General features: G+C 39.5%; 1 protein-coding gene across 4 annotated transcripts in view; it reads left to right on the forward strand.

The window, feature by feature from the left end:
- The window catches only part of BICD1 (BICD cargo adaptor 1), a 185,169-nt gene that overhangs the window by 58,916 nt on the left and 106,955 nt on the right, over positions 1-19,298 (forward strand). The gene's annotated exons all lie outside the window — the stretch shown is intronic.

Below are 19,298 nucleotides of genomic sequence, written 5' to 3' on the forward strand. Positions count from 1 at the left end.
GACCGTTTCTCCTAAAAAATCAGATTTAATCAGCTCTGCTTACAATATGGAAAATCGTGCAACTTACACTAAAGCCTTTACTTAGAAAGAATGTCACAGTTAAGGTATACACTGGAAATACCAGTTCTGAGAAGACCTTAAGGATGAAAAGGAAATATAAATTTCGTCCTCTGAGTGAGAGGAAAACCAAGTCATTGAGCTGCAGCTAGTATAAGGTCATGCATTTCTCTCAGATAAATTAACTGGGAGAGATAAAACATAAGAGGACAATAGTAAGAGAAAGGGCTTCATCTTCAGCAAACAAACTGGAAACACATTAATACTGCAGTGGAAAGGATCAGTTCAAGAAAGCAACAGGCTAGGAGTAACTTCAGGTATATTCCATTGCCATGAACACCTGACGCATGTAGCAGAAGAGGGGAGAATGAAATACCCAACTCCTCATCTGTAAACTAACTGAAATAAAAGAGCAACTTGGGAAGAGTTTTGTGCAAGAAAGTCCTAGCATTATATTTTAGTTTTTCATCTATGTTACTCCAAGCTTAAGTATTCAGGTACAGTCTTTCAACTTCAAGACAGATTGGGCTGCAACCTACTTAAGGCAGAAGTTTATTCAAGACAATATGTGTGAGATTAGCCCGTCAGCGCTATAATTACAGAAGTGAATTCCCTATCGATCGGCCGTTCCACCAGCCACCGCAGATTTGTCCCCTGGACAGAGACTGCAGGGCTTACTTCCTTGCGTGCTCAGTTTTGTGCTAGTTCAGGCTAACCCAAGATCTTCGCTTGTGCTATATAACCCTTACTGCACTGCTTCCCTCTTGTTCAATATCTGTGGGTTTGTTGGATGCGTTTAAGTTTGTTAAATATGTGACTGGGCAGTAACTGTAGCAATCTAATAGTCAAAACCTAGGTTACAGAAAAGCTCATTATTCATTGTCTTATCTCCTCTCCTTCCAGACAGAAGAACTGCTCATGAGTTCCTCATTTCACATCTGCGTACTTTTCCTGATGGCTTCTTAAATCTTCCCCTTATACCAACTAAATCAAGGTTTATGCCTGCATCGGGTAACAGGGCTTTGGATTGTAATCAAAACCTTTTTCTTTGTGAGAATGAATTGTGTTTTCATCCTTATTTTTGTCTAGTGCTCAGACTCATCACAGAAAAAAACCTGACAGGTAGAGGGCATTTGGTTTTTTTTCAGAGGAGCAGCAAGGTTGACTACAGAAGGATGCTGCTAACCTCTGTATATGCACCATCCAGCACAGGTTTTGTTGCTCGTAGGATTTACAGCATGTTTCCATGCCATACTTGTTTCTACAAGCTTTAAGGACCAGTTTAGATATTAGTACTGGGTCAGTAGCAAGAAATCTCCCTCGAGAGCTGTAAATAATAGTCTCTGATTAGTGTCAGGTAGTGGAGACATTTATTCCCAGAGCTCTGTAATAAAGCTTGTGCTGTGGGCTGTGTCAGAAATGCAGTTATTTTAGCCACTGATTTCTCTCAATATTTTTACCTGTTCAAATCCCTTTATTTTGTTTTGAGTTTCTTTTAGTTGTCCTGGATCATCAATGTGATTGCCAGGCAAAGTAGTCTTCGAGCTGTGTTCAGTCAGGTTAGCTGGGGCTTCCCACACCTGAAGAAACTCTCAGGTGATGGCAGCCACTGTTCTTGGCTTTGTCAGCTGAAACACCTGATGGAAAGGACCATCACCTGTACAGCACTGCACCTGGACAGTCTTGTAGGGCATGACTCCAACCAGATGCAGGTTATGAAGCCACTTGCAGTTACACTGAGCATTTAAATAGTCTTTGGCAAGCTGAATGATAGCACAAGCGGAAGGTCTGGTATTTGTGCAGCTAGCGTGTGGGTTGGGACCAAAGCAGCCTCAGAGTATCCTGAGAGAGTTCCGCTTCTTTGCGAGGCGAGCAGCCTTCATGGCTTTGGACAGCCACAAAATATCTGACGGTTCAAGAGCCACAGGAGATCTGTTGAGTGTGTCCTGTCAGGAGTTTGTGCCTCTTTGAGTGGCTCAGTGTTAACATCACATCTCTCAACCCAAAGACGTTGACACTTAAGTATGTTATGAATACTTGGGCAATGTTAGAAATACCTTTTCAGGCTTTAAAGTTAGTAGGATGATTATATGATCAGCTGAAAAATGCAGAAATTCCATAGTCTCCTCAGTGCAGCTGGATGGATGTTTTGCTCTGGGCAGGACTCTGAAGATTACTTCTTGATTTACACCCCCCACCACGCCCCAGAGTATTTTATTGCTTTGTAACTGTAGAAAAAAGATTCTGACAGAGGACAGTATAAGCGATGAGCGTGAATGTTGCTTGCTTAATGTTCTTGGTAGTTTGTGCCATTTCTTGCGATTATAGGATCCAATAGATTAGAAGTTGTTCTGAAAGCTTTTGGTTAGGGAAACGGATGAAATGCAGTAGAAGTTTGTGCTCACATATGGCTACTATGTTTTTGATAAGTGTTTTTGTTGTGGTTTAACCCCAGCCAGCAACTAAGCACCACACAGCCACTCGCTCACTCCGTGCCCCGCAGTGGGATGGAGGAGAGAATCGGGGGGGGGGGGGGGGGGGGGGAAGTAAAACTCGTGGGTTGAGATAAATACTGCTTAATAGGACAGAAAATGCACGGTATTTCCACAAACAGAATGTAGTCACTTTTTTTTTTAATAGTCTCATGTTACTAGCATCTTACTTGAAAGATTAACTTTGTATAAGTTTCTTTTGCTTCTTAAACTGGCTGTTAATATAGATGTGGATCACTTCAAGTACAGAAGATTTTAGTTCCATAAAAATGCATAGCACATTTGAGTTTATAAAAAATTAGCTTTCTTCACTTTGAAGTTAGTTTCCACCCTGCCCCCCCAACCCCCAAAACCACCCCGCCCCCCCAAACCAACAACAACTTCAATTCTGTTTACTAGCAAAAAGTAAGATCTCAGTTGCTCACGTGTTACCTCAAAATGTCATCCTACAGCTTTTAGTTGTGGTCAGTCTTGGGGGCCAACCCAATGCCTTTGCTGGAGCTGACTGACTGTAATCTTAGGTCAGAATTCAAAAAATGGGCTAAAAATAATCTTAGTATAGATTTTTTTGTTCCCTTCCACAAGCCATAGAAGCAATACTACATGAATATTAGTTAGGTTAATAATAACAACTGAACAAAACATCTGAAATGGATTCATCTGATTTCTGTGATTTGAAATGATGAAGCATACAAGAATACTTGAAATCTAATAGGATGCTCTTGGAGAGCATGTTACATCTAAATGGGGTGGAATGCATGCATAGGCAGCAACTGCAACTCTGTTACTTGCTCTAGGCTCCTGAATTAAAGATACAAAGTAATCTGCACATGCTTCCTTGGAAATATTAAGGGACAATGATTCATTAAGTAGTTTCTGAAGAGAAAGCTTTTCAGATTAGACCACTGTCGAAATAGTAATTCTCTCCTGAAGGAATTTGTAAGAATCTGCTTTCACTTGTATATTTTGTTGCCTTTTTAATAAAGGAGGGAGAAGGAGAAATGTAGACATGTGCCAAACGTATGCAAGTTGAGGCATGCTGCCAGCTGACCAAAGGCTTTCTCTGGTCCTGCTGAATGTGTATTAGTAAAATCAGTGCAAATATTTCTCATGCAATTCTGTCTCTTAGCTTCAAGTTCCGTAATTTGGCTGACTTTAACACCAGAGAAACTGCAATGGAATAAATCAACTTGGAAAAAAAGCTCTCGTCACAGGTAGGTGTTAGATAACTGAGAGGTGCAGTAGAAAGAATCCTTGGACCGTGATCTCCAGGCAGTGGCTGTCCTTCATCCTCTTCTCTGCACTTTTAATACCCTTATTGATTCATAGAGCTATTACATTTTCCACATTGCTCACTTTGAATCTGCTGTAGTTTGGTCTATATGAGAGGTAAATGGATGATTGTACCAAAACGAGGAGCTTGATACTATTCTGTATCTTATTACAGGAGAAGTGAAATTGCTGTTTCAGGATATCTCAGTGAAACTTCCTCTTTTCTGTATATAAACAAGCTTGGATTACATTAGAAATATAAAATATTAATCAGCCACATTGATGCTGCTTTTATTCTAGGGATTTATTCTGGATCTGCTTGGTAAAGACATAATATGCATGTTAAGTGCTTTTCTCTTTAAAGTTAATATGTTTGGAATTGTTTCTGTCAAATACAATGCTTCAAAATACTTTTCTGCTTTATTAATCTACCTTGTGAAAATATGTTTATTTGGTTTGTTGTTATCACTGGAAGATGCCAAAGAGGAACTCTTAAGCTGTTCTCTCAACTACTGAGAGCAAAGTACAGAGGTTAAAGTAACCTTCTCTGTGTTTGAAGAGGCAAGCTGTTCTAGACTTTGCTTAAAAAACAACTCTTTTCAGGAAAAAAACATGCTCTATGAGTTCATTTTCCTGGATTAACAGTTAAAGATAGAAGGATGATGACAGCCTGGAATCATGTATCTCAGACCCAAGCAATGTACAGGTGTGAGTTACCCTGTGGAGGAAGGCGTGGGGACCCACCATGTTCTGCCAGGCCCAGTTCCTGATTAGGGGTGCTTTTGCTGGCAGGGCTGTAGCCAGCCTGCCCTAAAGCATCTGAATGCAACATGTTGGATAAGAGGAACGCTCTGTTGTGGGTGTCAGTCTGTTTCACTCTTATTTCCATCTTGCTTATCTACTCTTGGGTAGTTTGTAGAGGAGGACTGCATGAGGACAGCTACTTGGGACTGCTCAGGAGACTGAGGACCCTGAAATAGTACTTGGCTTTGGCTATGATGGCACAGTAGGATAGATTGAGTAGAAACTTGAGTACATGTTTTGCTCAGGATTGTACGTGTTCTAAATTTGTTGCTGAAGCAAAACAAGTTGATTTGTTTTGAATTTTTATTTTTACATGACTTTAGCTTTTTCTTTCAATTGAGCTGGACTAAGTTACACTTTTGATACTACTGCAGATGGCAAATAAAACTCAATTAGCCAAAAAAGATACTGTAATCTTATGAGATCATCTAGCATTTCAGTGATGTTACTAAGCTTGATTCTAATGAGCACTGCAGTAGCAGAACCACAAAAACCAGCTGAGGTTATCTGGCAAGTGTACACTTGTGAATATGTTGCTGCGTGATTCCACCAGTTCAGCACATCTTTAAACAGGGGTGTGTTACTGGTAGAAAAATGGGGGGGGGGGGGGGGGGGAAGGCAATCAGCCTTGGCAATGAATATGTGGCTGACTGGGGTAGATTCCAGTGTTCGGGAGAAATAAATCTGTGGAGCAGGCATAGAGTTGTGATTCAGATTCCCATCTCAACGGGCAGGGCTGCCCACTCGGAAGGGTATTTATTTTCCATGCTTTACTAATAGCATGGAGTTTTGTTAAAAAGCAGGTGTGTATTAATCTTTCTGTATTTAACAGAACACTAAGCCTCACTGGGGGAAACAGACCAAGAACCCATTCCTTCTGTGAAATATTCACTATGGTATATTACTGTCTCTAAAAGATAGGTGGAAGATTGACTGTTTTGAAATAAGTTAAACAATAACTGATCCTTCCAAAATACTATCAAGGGGAGACTAAATATAATAAAAGTACCCAGAATTGTGTTACATCACCTTTTATTTAATGACTTTTAAAAAGGTCATTTATAGTTGATACTGTATTACTTATATCATGTATTTAGTGTTTATGAAAGTTTCCCTGAAAATTGAATAACTGAGAAATTTTCAGTTTTAGGATTGCAAAATACACCCAGGATAATATATTGGTTGGTATATTGACTGGTCATTTTTTCAGTTAATAGTGAATCTGTTGAGGTTATCTGTGAATATCGTAGATATTATTCAGCCTGAAATAATTTCTTGAGTAGCTGCAAGGAGAAAATAAGTTCGGTCCTAATCCAATGAAACATCTTCTTTGTTATTAATGCCATGGAAACCTGAAGGCCTATTTACATGCTGAGGTTATCACGTGCTTAAGTGCTTTCCTGGATTGAGACCTCTTTTGCATCTTTATTGAAAATCCACTTAGAGAACATCCAGATCAATCTTGTTGCCATTTTGGCTCCTAAAACAGGGTTTGCAGTGCTGTTTTTCTCTTTTGCACTGCTTTTATTCTTTCATGACTTGAAGTGAACCAATTTCCTTTTTGCTAACTCCTGATAACTGATGTGACAGGGTGAAATGCCCCTCTGACATTTAAAGGATGATGATATTGATAACAATATCAGTGCGGGGAGCTTGGTAACTGTGTCTTTTGGATGTTTACATTCATCTTGCATGCTGAATAAAGAGTAAATTACCAGCACATCATATGACCATTTGTCCCGTCCTGCTCGGCGGGTTTAGGGAAAGGTAGTTCGATATACTCTGGGCGGTGCGTGGGAGAAACAAAGTTCTCAGGGGGTTTAATCAAAGCAACTTTACTTCCAAACTTTAAAATTTTTGGACCAAATAAGGCACTTAGGAAAACTCTGACTGGATTTCTTGGTTAGGCTTACAATATATTTCGAGAAGAGGAAGGAGAGAGGGAGAGGGGGGAGAGATCACCAGTCCGGGTTCCAGCATTAGTCCAGCCAACGGGGAGGGGGGGGGGGTGTGGTCTCTGGTCTGTGGGCATCTGCTTTTCCTCTTAGTTTCCCCCCTTTTTTGGCACTTGCCTTCTCCTTATATTCTTATCCTTCAATGTGGACTGCCTCTTATTTTAATTCGCCTCGCTTGCTATGTAAATTGCACGCATGCTTCTTGCAGGTGTGGGGGGGCAAGTCTTTTTGGTCTTGAATTCAGTGGTCGCAATCTCCCCCTGCCACATTTACCTTTCCCCTAGTTACTGCTGGCTTCGCAGCTTCTTGGACAATTCATCCAGCCTTTGACAGGCTACTCCCTCTTATCAGTCTTGAGCTCCTCTTCAAGGATCGTAAATTGCGAGTGTTTGAGACATTCTTCGGACAGGCTCAGGGGATCTAACATCCTCCCCTGCACCCTTATCAAGTTTTGTCTCCTGCCGTTATCCTTTGGAACAACCAGCTCTTTGTTCCAGGGTGTTACGAGGTTTTTTTTTTTCCAGTTCGTCTCCTACACCATTAAGTTTGTATATTTTATAAGTTAGGAGAGCAGATCTGCATCTTAAAACATCTGCTGAGATGTCTCCAGCTTCCATTTGTGTTTGGCAGGGCTGAAACTTCTAAAATCCAGTTTAGTCCTGAGTATGAGATGCTTCAGTGTAGTTGACATTCTCCAGGTCCAGATTAAGATAAAAATCATGTTTGACAGAAACATCAGCTATATTTGGGGGAGAGAAAAAAATTGGGGGGGGCAGATGAAAAGGAAGAATGATTAAGTTTTCTAACATGCAAAACAGTGTCCTGAAGAAGCAAGATTAATGTGTACATACTTATTCTTACATCTTGAGCCACTGGGACTTGAGCAGCTGTTTCACTATGGAAATTCAAAGCCTAAGAAGAGTTACTAGTCAAGATTTCTGGAAGTGTGTATGACCTTGCCTGTGATTAATGCTAGGCCTAAGCCAGCGAGATGAATCCAGCTCCCCCTAAAGACTTTGATCAATGTGTTTATTTAAGTGAGTATAGTAATTGCTACATCTGACTTGCTTTTGAAATGAGGTCTCTGTATCCACAAAAAACTTTATCTGCATATCGTGTCTATACAGTGGGGGGGAGTAGCTGTTTCTGTAGTAGAAAAGGAACATCTTTAATGGGAAGTTATCTGATGGGAGGGTGTTTTTTGTTTGTGGTTGGGGTTTTTTTTTGGGGGGGTGGGGTGGTGTTCCCCCCACTGGTAGACCATACCTCTGGAAAAGAATTAATCATACCTTAAATTGTGTCACCTGATCTTAGCAATTATTCATAGTAAAACTTTATTTCATGACCTAAAGGAAAACATAGCAAGATAAAATCTGTGGAGCCCAGTAACTTTTAAAAATTTGTGTAATAATGTTTCGTGTAATCCAGCTGCCTAAATGAGAGCTTGTGAGTGGTTTTCCATGCATGATCTAGTGATGCCTAGCAGCTCTGAAATGACTTCTCTTTAAGGGGTGAATGAGTAACTAACCTAAATGTAGACTTTTAATGTCAGTAAACTTAAATTCACTTTACAGCAAAGTTCTTATAGGGATCTGGAAGAAGATAAAGGCAGGAAATCACTTACCTAGATTGATTTTCAGGAATCTCCAAACCCTACAGGTAAATCTCCTATTCCAAGACAGCAATATATAGGGGATAGTAAAAAATAGTTTGAAATAAGCAATGAAGATATTTAAAACAGAGCAGATGTTCTATTTTCTTGTGTTATATAAAGTTCATATGACTGTGAAATCAATTTTGTGGCAGGGATGTTTTCTCATATAGCAACAACAATTGCCTGGCTTAATTCTCAACTGCTGTCTTGCCTTTCTGCAACTAGTTGGAAAAGATTTGTTTGAAATACCATTAGAAATTCTCTTTTCTTTCCTTGCCCCTACATTCAGCTGCTCTGTAGCACTGATTATTTCAGATGGGCAGATGCCTTTTCCTTTTCTAAGGTTAGGCATCTCACAGTCCATGTATCCGTTACCCTGACCCCTGTAAGAATGTGGGCTGTAGGCAGCAAAAACTGTACAATTTATCATTCACTTGAAAATTACTTTACCCAAGAACCTGGAAACATCTGTGGGTATGAAAGGGAACAATATACCAAGCAAAGCTGAAAGTAGGTTATATCCCTATTTTCTTTAGCAGGATAAAAGAAGGCTTCAGGTGTACCCATCTTCCATGACTGATTGTTGTACCTTGCCAGAACTGACTTGTTAGCTGACTCTCTCAGGGCAACCTGCTTTGCTTAATAAGGTCCAAGTGACTGGAGCAAAAGCTTTCATGAGATCCCCAGAGAGTGAACAAAGGTCTGGATTTTGTTCTTATTGGTTTCCTTGAGGTTGTCCACTGGTAAAAACTGAATCATTTGTATATCAGCTTTTCTAATTCCATGTCAGCTCTCTGGGAGACTTTTCTGTGATACATGCTCATGTAATGATTTAAGAAGCCAACTACGACAGCATGGGGAAAATGGCTGTCTTCATAAGCAGTCTCTCTTTATGGCATGTGTTATGTGCCCTCAGCTTTTAAGTGCAGGGATGATCAACATGCTTTTGAACATCCTTGGAGGTGACTTCCTTTCCCACTTCAGTTGGAAGAGGTTGTCCATGGGGAACTGTAGGTACATCCGCACAACAAAGAGGCACATTGACTGAAAGACACTCATGCTTCCTGGAAGCAGCGTGGTACAGTGATGTGGCACTCCACCAGGCAGCTAATTCATAGTGAGCTCTGAGTTGTGGCTGGCACATGCTGTGCACCATGCCAGCACGCTCACACTCGTTCTGGTGCCTGAGCTAGCTCATTCATGGCTAACTGGGTGCATCTATATAGCACCGGACGGTGTTTTATTTCTCACTTTATTGTGTGCTGTCAGAGTGATGTTCCCATGGACCCCATCCTGCGGGTGAAGGCTGATACAAGTACATTCTGTCTCTTTGAGCTATAAGAAAGGCTTTTGTGACAGTCACGATGCACCTTCTGAGGATCTCCCTTTATCTTTGGGATAATCTAAAAAATAAAAACCCCAAATACCCAAACAAACCCAAACCAAAACAGAAAAAACAAGCCTTCTTTGTCCAGACTTCTTAGCAGGAACTATACTTTGAGCATATTCATGTCATGTGCCAGATTTTTATCTGTGGGTGGCACTTCATGCTCATTCTTTCCTTGGAGCCTGAAGGATGTTCCTGGTGGCTGTAGCTTTTCCCAGTGCAATAGGTCATTCAGTTCTTTGGACCATGAGTCTCCTGTAGGCACCTGAGCAGGTACCTTACTAAGCTGCTTTTGGTTCAGTGACTTGTTCTTCCTATAAACACTTCTTTTCTTCCTTGAGACCTGAACAGCTGAGCTACTACCCTCTCATCTATCTGTGTGCTCCTTACTTCATCCACGGTCAAGGCACCATCTGGGAAGCTGGGGGCTGACAGATAGCACAGGCTGGCCTTCCTCCCCTGGCAGAGGTAAGGCTGTTTTCCTTTAGCAGGGCTAACCACACAAAGACGTGTAGTTACTTGTAGCCTGTTTGATTCAGGACAATTGGTTTGATTTCTTAAGCCATACAGAGATCCTTTTTATTGAACTACCTCATTCACTGAAGTATCAGGTTGTCTTTGTCACCTTATTTCTATAGCATTTATCAGTACATAAAATAACTTTCTGTCTGTCTTTGTATTCTTTCCTGCAGTTTAGCAGGAAGGGCATTCAGTCAGATTTGGTGTTGATGGCAGCCACAATTCACAGCTTCATTTTTCTTTGCTTGTTTCCCTGGAGCTGGTTTGTGTTACTGAACAGAAGGCTGATAATTCCCTGCTGAATTTCCAGGACTGCTGAATGAATAAATTGTGTAGGGGAGTGAGTGGGAGGGGAAACACTTCTCTGTGGTGGCTTTTTTTTTTTCTTTAATGAAAAATGTATTCTCTAAAATAGTGAAGCAAATCAACTATAAAAGTGAGCAGCACCAACTATAAAATTAGCCTGAAATGTGCAGGTTATAACTTCTGAGTATGGTTGTTTTGTAGATAAGCCATATGATTCTTTTTTCCCAAAAGAAGTTAAAAGCAATCTATCCTTAATATATGCATGGAAAATAATCTTTAGTATTTTGTTAGGCTACTTTGTAGCACAGGCTGTCAACTTGGACAAAATCCAAGCAGGGAGAGGAGTTCTTATAAGCAGTCCTTCCCCCATCTCCCTCCCCCAGCTCAATAGAGTGCAAGATCTAACCACCTAAATGTGTTTGCATGCTCTCATTGCAGTAAATATCCCTGTTCTTTATAATTACTATATATACAAACATATCCACACATATTAGTATTTAGAAATATTGAAAAGTATTCCTTACCATTGTCATAAAGTGCCTGCTCATGCTGTTACAACTTGGTTTTCCTAGGATGATGCTGATGTATACAAGGAAAAAAAAAAATCCCCAAACTCTGCAGAATTTGATGCTGTCAATCTGATGCTATGAAAATACAGGCTGTGCAGGCATGAAACCTCCATGCAATAATAAGACAGACCTTCGGAAGTAATACATAGAAAAAGATAGGTGATGGAAAACAGCTTGTTTAGTCAGGAAAGATGAATTCAGTCCCAGACCTTTATAGAAGATATCGTGAATAAAACCAGAGGGTACCTGCAAAAGGAAATGTTTTCTGGCTGATAGAGTAAGTGGAGTAATTAGGTGTGAAAGTACACTTATCACAAAGCAGCTTGAAAATATAATTAGTGGATCTCTAATTGGCTCCTAGAAAGGAAAGAAGAAGGGACAGTAAACAGAAAGCAAAATAACTGAAAGATTTTTTGGCAGAGTTTTTTTTTTTAGTGTTAAAAAAACAGATTGCAGGCTCACTTGCCCACCATGCTGACACTGTGGGCATATGTTCTATGTGATGATTTTTCAGCTGACCCGGATATCAGATGAAGTTTTAATATAGGAGAATGATCATCTCTGTAGGAGCTTTTCATTTTACATAGTGTGCTGTGAGATTCCAGATGTAGGTTTCAGCTACATATAAAGTCCATGACATGCAGGGAGTTAGTGGCATTTCATAACCAAAAGCAGAAAATGAGTTTGCAATTGTTAGAAATGCACTTAGAATTACTGAATCTTTTTCTGTTTATTTTTCCTCTCATATGTTTTCAGAAATGTGGTTCTTCAGTTCCTTTCAATAGGCTAAAACAAAGCAAAACCTAGCCAGCCTTGAAACTGAATTTCCTTTTAGCTGTCTGTCAGTATCTCAGGTGCTTATCAGAAGCTGCCTAGCTGCCCATCTTTCTGAAGAGGTGAGGATGCTTTTGTAGATGAAGAAATGTGACTTTAAATGTTTGAGCTTCACTCCTTATTCCACTTCAAAGATGATGAGAAATCTATGCTAAAGAGGGTTCTGGCATACTCAGCATTGATTGAACTTATTTAAAAGAGGCAGTTCAGGATGTTTCTTACAGATACAGTTTTGGAATGGGCAGCAGCTTTGTTCAATAAAATTGATCAAGACGTTAAGATGCACAAACATGCTGCTGTCTCTGTCATGTCAGTGGATGAATTGCTATTGCAGTGTAACAGTCTGTGGATTCTGGGTAAGCAGTTCGCTCTTCTCACAAAATGGATGTTAGATGCACTAAGTGAGAAAATGGGGAATGCAAATATATGGCCCTTGTAAATTCAGTGAACCTTTTCTTCTGAAGTCAAAGCTTATTTGGGGTTCTTACAGTACCATGTATCTTGTGTACTCCAAAATTAAGACTAGTCTTGCTCAGAGCAGCTGTCACGGCAGTGGGAAGGTTAAGGATCTGGAAGGATCTCTGAAGTTCTTCATCTCTTTCTTCCTATAATAGCATTTCCTACTTGTTTGTCTGTTGTCCTTCCCGCTGCCTGGTATTACAACCAATACAGCTAGATCATTTCCATGGGACCAGGAGATCTGGGTTCTCTTGCCATGGACACACAAGCTGGGAAGAAATTTGGGCCAATGTTATTGGTCCTTGGCTACGAAGAGATAGAAACCAACAGTCAAAATGTATATACTTAGACAAGTAGCCTGTTTTTAAAAGAAATCATTTATCTACAATCCTAGTGAAGAAAGTGAGGGAAGTCTATAGCTGGCACCCCTGGAACTCTGTCCTGTTAATGGGTTCAGGCTTGTTATTAACTTCCTTTTTTCCGTGTGTGTGTATATATGTTGTAGTAGAATTATCTACTTTTTAAAATACTGAGATTTTTTTAGGCTCTAATTTTGTGACTACTGAAAATATGGCAAAGGCTTGTGATATAATATTGAAGTATAAAATATAATTTTTTTTCCCCATTCTGCTTTCCTCATGGCTACTACCTATCTCCTTCTGAGTGAACCACTTGAAATGAAAATAAAGCAAGCTAATCCTAGAGAAACTTAGTGGAAAAAAGTCTGTATGTTACTTTACAGAATAATGTCCAAAGGTCAGTGATGGCAGCTCCAATAACTGATAAGTGGAGAACTGCCCTAACAAAAAAAAAATCAATAGCAAAAAAACCTACATGGAGCATGTAGCTCCTTGTACAGGTGTTAAACTGTATGTTAGGGAAACTGACTCGGTCTTCCTTTAATTTCTGCATTAAAGACCTACCTGTGTATAATAGTTGTGTAAAAGCAGGTGGCACCACACTGAAAAGCAGAGATAGCATCTTTTTTTTTTTTTTTCTGGCCCATTCCAAGATCATGTTTGTTTTGGATTTCTATTTTTTGCACCAGTTACTTGATTGCGCTTGAACATATTGTTATACAAGTTACGTAAGAGTTTTTGGGAAGCCTTGTAACTTCAACACTGTCCTTCACAATAACCCCCGGCTTGAATGTCACAAGTGCTGGCTTTTAGCACACCATCATCTGCTCAATTTTCAGTGGCCATTGTAAAGTCCTTTCAGATTGCACTAATGCATGCTCCTTATTACAGGTAGTGTCTTGTCTTAAAATGCTTCTAGTAATGTACTGTTATTAACATAAGGGTGTCTTTCTGGTTCAGCAGAAATAATAGGGCAAGCAGCCAGGCCATCACTCACTGTCAGTGTTTTAATAGCGCAAAATCTAATTAGTTTATCTCAAAACTGCTTTCTATAATAGGGGTTTGCCAATTTATATTCTGTGTACAGAAATGCACTAACCCGTATGGTTTGAGTAATAGTCACAGTTGACATCCACAGTACTTCGGGTGAAAAACGTGGATATTTTCTGCAAATCGGGAGGCTATTTCAGCAGCATTAAAATTGGCTGTGTAATTTTACTGTTGTGATTTTGCCTACTTGGACCACAATTGTTTCAGCAGAGAATTGTGGTAGCATTCCTGTCCTTCCTGCTATGTGATTTACCTTAAAATATTTATATGGATTTTCTGAAGCATTCTGACAAGTCAGTAAAAATACACAATTGCAGCATCAACTGATGATTTGTACACACACAAACTACTTATGAAGTGAAAAATTTTTTTAATCAGAGAGAAAGAGGCAATGTAATGTATCTGGCTTTTTTTTTAAGCTAAACGTTTTCTGTCATCTCACTTATAAAGAGCATATAACTGTTCTTTTAAAGTGTAAACATTTTGTAATTTCCTGCCATTGCCATTAATAATGCTTATAGCATGTGTCTGTAAGAACAGAATAAAAACTTTTGTTTCAGTACTGCCCTTAACGAAAGTTCCATAGAAAACTAAAGCAACCGGGTTGAAGACAGTAACACTGTCAAATCCAATTTGATAATTTAAACAACAGAATCAAAGTATGATAAATAGTATCCCCTATTTTGAGAAATAAGAAAATATTTACACAGCCCTGGATTGTCGAGATGAGTATAGGGAAGGGATTTTGATTCTTTCCCTTTGTCAGATCCCAGACTCCTTGCTCTTCAAACTGAAAAGTTAGTATGTTTTTTGCATTTAAAAATATGAAATGTCCTAGATCTAGAGGAGGCTTTCTGCTCCATTTTTGAGGGGAAAGAGTAACTAGAATTAATCTTTCCAAGAAGTTTTCAAAATAACAACAGTAATAAATTACTTATGAGTGCCCAGTTTGAAACTAGGTTACAAGGGACTTGATATTTAGAAAGCACTGACCTCTTGCCTTTTAAGATTCAAAGGCTGTTGAGGTATATAAATATAGGTACTCGATACTCTGAAAAACATTGGCTAGTGTCTTCCGCATTGAAAAACATTATCAAAATGATGTGGTGATGTTTAAAGCCATGATAATTGTGGTATCTACTTAGTGTATAAAATGAACATTGGTCTATCTCCACCATCCTCCTGACCAAATGAATACCATATTACTGTCAGTATGCTATTATTTATTCATATTGAAGTGGTATCTATAAGTTCCAGCTATCTAGGAGGAAAAATAATCTTTATTAGTTAATGAATAATTAACTTAGTCAAGTAGTGGAGAGGTGGACTGATGCACACAGAGAGGTAATGTGAAATGAATGTGGTTACATAGGAAGTTTTCCTGAGTTTACAGTATAGTTTCTTGGTTTCTTTTTTGCTTAATTTGTAACTCCGTCTAACTTTTAACTCTTTTCTGTGAAACCCGTTGATGATATCTCATTTCTACTCAGGAAGTATTCTTTGCTTATGAGTTATGTTAGTATCTAAGCTAAAAGATAGGCTTTTGAGGACAGTGACAGTGTCAGTATAATTACGATATTAAACCGCTGCTTTCAGTTAACTGGAGTCAACTCAGTAGTTACTAGTGTAGGGTTTTCTGTGTTAAATTTATGAAAAGAGAAAGGATAATGAGCTTTTCAGATATGTTTTAAAAAGGCCAAGACTATTAAGAGAAGAATAAATCTGAAGAGAAGAGACTGTTATATTAACTATCTTAATTTGCTATTAAATACAGGCTATAAAATTTCATAGTCACTTTTCTGTTGAGTCCAAGAGCTTATGTTTGACTAATGCAGTTATTGCATCCAAACTTTACCACCAGACTTCAAAGGCCAGGTGAACAGACTGACCAGGCAAACATAGCCCCAATACTAGAAACACATACCCCTTTCAGTGGTAATAGGACAATACATACATACGTAGCAATGCAGACCAGGATATCGGAGTACTGACCACATATCCAGTTCTGATGAAAAGGGGAGGCCAAACTGGTGTTTTGGCAGTCTCGTATGGACAGTTGCAGCTCTGCTTCTTCCGTCAAAGTGGTCAAAACGTGATATCTTGTTTTCTTTTCTTTTTTCTGGGTTTTCAACCACCTCTGAATATTATTAACTGGGTGGGTATCAGTTATCTGTGTATGTTGTGGTTTAACCCCAGCTGGCAACTAAGCACCATGCAGCCGCTAGCTCACTCCCCACCACCCAGTGGGATGGGAGAGAGAATTGGAAAAAAAAAAACAAAACCTCGCGGGTTGACATAAAGACAGTTTAATAGGACAAAAAGGAAGGAAAAATAATGATGATGATAATAATATGACAATACTAAAAGAATTAGACTATACAAAGCAAGTGATGCACAATGCAATAGCTCACCACTCACCAACCAATGCCCAGTTAGTTACCAAGCCGCAATCTGCCCCTCCCAGCCAACTCCCCCAGTTTATATACTGGGCATGATGTCATATGGTATGGAATATCCCTTTGGCCAGTTTGGGTCAGCTGTCCTGGCTGTGTCCCCTCCCAACTTTTTGTGCCTCTCCAGCCTTCTTGCTAGCTGGCCATGAGAAGCTGAAAAATCCTTTACTTAGTATAAACACTACTTAGCAACAACTAAAAACATCAGTGTGTCATCAACATTATTTTCCTACTAAATCCAAAATGCAGCACTGTACCAGCTACTAGGAAGAAAATTAACTCTGTCCTAGCCAAAACCAGGACAGAGTATAATTGTAGCATGGTAGGTGGACAAAGAGCAGGTGCACTTAAGAAAGCCTGTGGCACGTTAATAAGAATACTGCTTCCCTTGGAACATCAAAGCAAATTTATAGCGGCATTATTCTGCTACATTTGCTAAATGCATTGCTGAACACCGTTTTGCCCCTCCAGCATTCGTAGTGTTTTAGCTGCAACTGGAGCTGTTTGTGGAGTTATAAAGGTTAGGGCTCATTCTATTGGGTTTGGGACTATTCAGTATATTTAGGATTCAGTCTATTGCCTGCTGCAGCGCTGGCCAGACTGGAGAGCTGTGTGTAGCACAGGGCCACTTGCTGATCTAAACTATCCCTAATAAACTACAATCCCTCTTCAGCTTCTGTTAGATATCTGTACTGGGGATTGGGGCTGGACCAGTAATAAGTAATTTCACTTGGACATTGTTCTTCTTTGGGGCTGGGCACTATTATTGCCCAATATGGGTGAACCATAGAAATCCAGTTCTCACTAGCCTCATCCATAGACATCCATTAGCTAAATCGGCACCAAATTATTGACCCTTAAAACCAACTGCCTAATACGGCTTGTCATGCTCCTTTGGGTCCATCTTCATTTGAACACACAATGGTCCTTTCCCTTGCTAATAATCTTGTTTTTTTGCCCTTAGCAGCTGTAACACCAGGCCCTTAATATGTGCTCATGATCTGTTTGTGAACTACATCTCCCGTCTATGTAGTCCCTCTGATTCCCTTTCATACTCAAGCCTGTTAAATACTATTTGCTCTGGCCCTGGAATCAGTTAACATAAAGGGGTGGTTCTGGTTGGGATTTATTTATCGTTTTACTGCCCTCCCAAAATAACAATTACTGCTGTCCTCCTCTGATTGTAAAGGGTTTTTTGCTGTAACTGTGGTCTTCGGTACTTCATGTCCCTCATAGTTTTCACTGAGCCTCTTCACTAAAGCACTGGTTTCTTATCGCAGCTGTATCTTCTCCCCATCCCTCTAATTACTCTCAGATGTTACCTGGTGTTTCTGGTATCCTTTAAGGACATGGTTAGTCTTTTAGTGCAGGTTATAAGATATCCACACCTTTTTATTTTGGTTTCCTCTTCATCCATGAATTTTGCTTGACTCTCTAGGCCTTCATTGTAATAGATTACCACTTAAATAAGCTCTTCTTCATCCTTATTAAAAAAGCATGCAAAAGTTCATCTCAGTCTTCCTGTAAAAAGTTTCAATCTTTCAGAAATTATCTACGAGCTCACCCAAGCTAGCTGCTGCTATCTAGTGGGGCAGTAATCACCTTTAAGAGGTGACTTCATCCTTCATATACTGTTAGTTTGAAGCTATCTTCATTAAATTATGTTCCCTCTTGTTCTTGAGCACAAACGCAGCTCCCAGTAGTCGCTTCTTTGCAAAGAGCAATAAGAAAATGAGAGATCTGAGTGATGTATAACATTAAGGCAATCGTGATAATATAGGAAAGCCTTTAAAGCACTGTAAGACTCATCAAGTCCATCTTATTAGTTCATTTTTAGTTATTGGATTAGCTTGCATTTCTGAATTGAGCACAACCCTGTCATCTACTATTCTGGTTGCTCGAGCAATTTGATTTTGATCTATATTTTACCCTTCCATTGCAAATCACTCATGTCTCCCTGTTTAAACACCTAATATAATTTGGTACGGTTCTAACTTGATTGGCATCTAATTTCATTTCAGTAATAATTTGCTCATTTCTGCTTTGCTCATGATCCTTGGCTCTCTGTTTAATAATGTGCTCTGTCACAAAGTTTTTGCACTTGGTTTATTTCTTTTCTAATGGTGTGCAGGGAGAGAATGTACTATATTCTCCAGGACACTCAAAGTCCTGCAAAATATGAATCACACTAGATGTTTCTGTTCCAGTTGTTTGTATTTTCCCCAACTTTTGTGGCTGTTACTGTACCTGTTTTCCCTGCTAAATTTCTGAAGCTGGTATTTGCTCATTACCTAGTATGTGATCAGCAGTCTCCTCCTGATTCTTCTTCACCTCCAGCATGACTTGAATAGCCTGTGCTTCCCTTAATTTTTTCTATTTCATTCTTGTGTCCTTTCTTTAAAAAAGATGGCTACCCCTTTTTCTGCTGAAGCCTCCTTTTCCTGGACATCTCTTAACACAGTTGCCTTTCACAATCTTTCTGCTATTACATTACATTCCTTGGCTTTGTATTCCTCTACCTACTGTTGCAACTTCCACAACTCCTGCTCTAGGGCTTCAGGTTTTCTGTTTTTAATACTGTTTTCGGCCTTTTTATCTTATTTTTCAGCTCCTATTTTTGGCTCCTTTTCTCATACACCACAGTGTCCAAAGACTCTAATGCTGTTCAGATGCTCCTAACTTAATTCCCCACTTCATGTTTACTTTAATGCTCTCAAAGTCATTCTGCATTTTGTAACTGCCATTAAAAAATATCCTCTGTCCGTGGATTGGGACCCCACTGAGAGCCCTGTGCTTCTAACTCAGAATTTATTTTGCCTTGTTCTTGAGATGATAAGACAAAGGATGGAGATCCTTTCAATCCATCTTCCTGGGAATTTCCTGAGTATTACTGCTCAGGTCACCACCCCTTGGGTAATTCCATAGTTCTCAATCATGTAGATTACCTGGACATTTGAAACTATCTTACAGCAAAGCATTAAAAGAACTTCCTTTCCATTAATTGCTTAGGCTGTTGACACTGCTGCAGACTGGCAGTGAGATGGTGTTTTTCTCCCCACAGACTTTCAGCAGTCCTTAATTGCTTAGGCTGTCCACATTCTCCATCAGTTGTTTCATCCAAGCTTTAC

This window comes from Gymnogyps californianus, chromosome 1 (genome assembly GCF_018139145.2).
Source record: "Gymnogyps californianus isolate 813 chromosome 1, ASM1813914v2, whole genome shotgun sequence".
Lineage (NCBI taxonomy): Eukaryota > Metazoa > Chordata > Aves > Accipitriformes > Cathartidae > Gymnogyps > Gymnogyps californianus.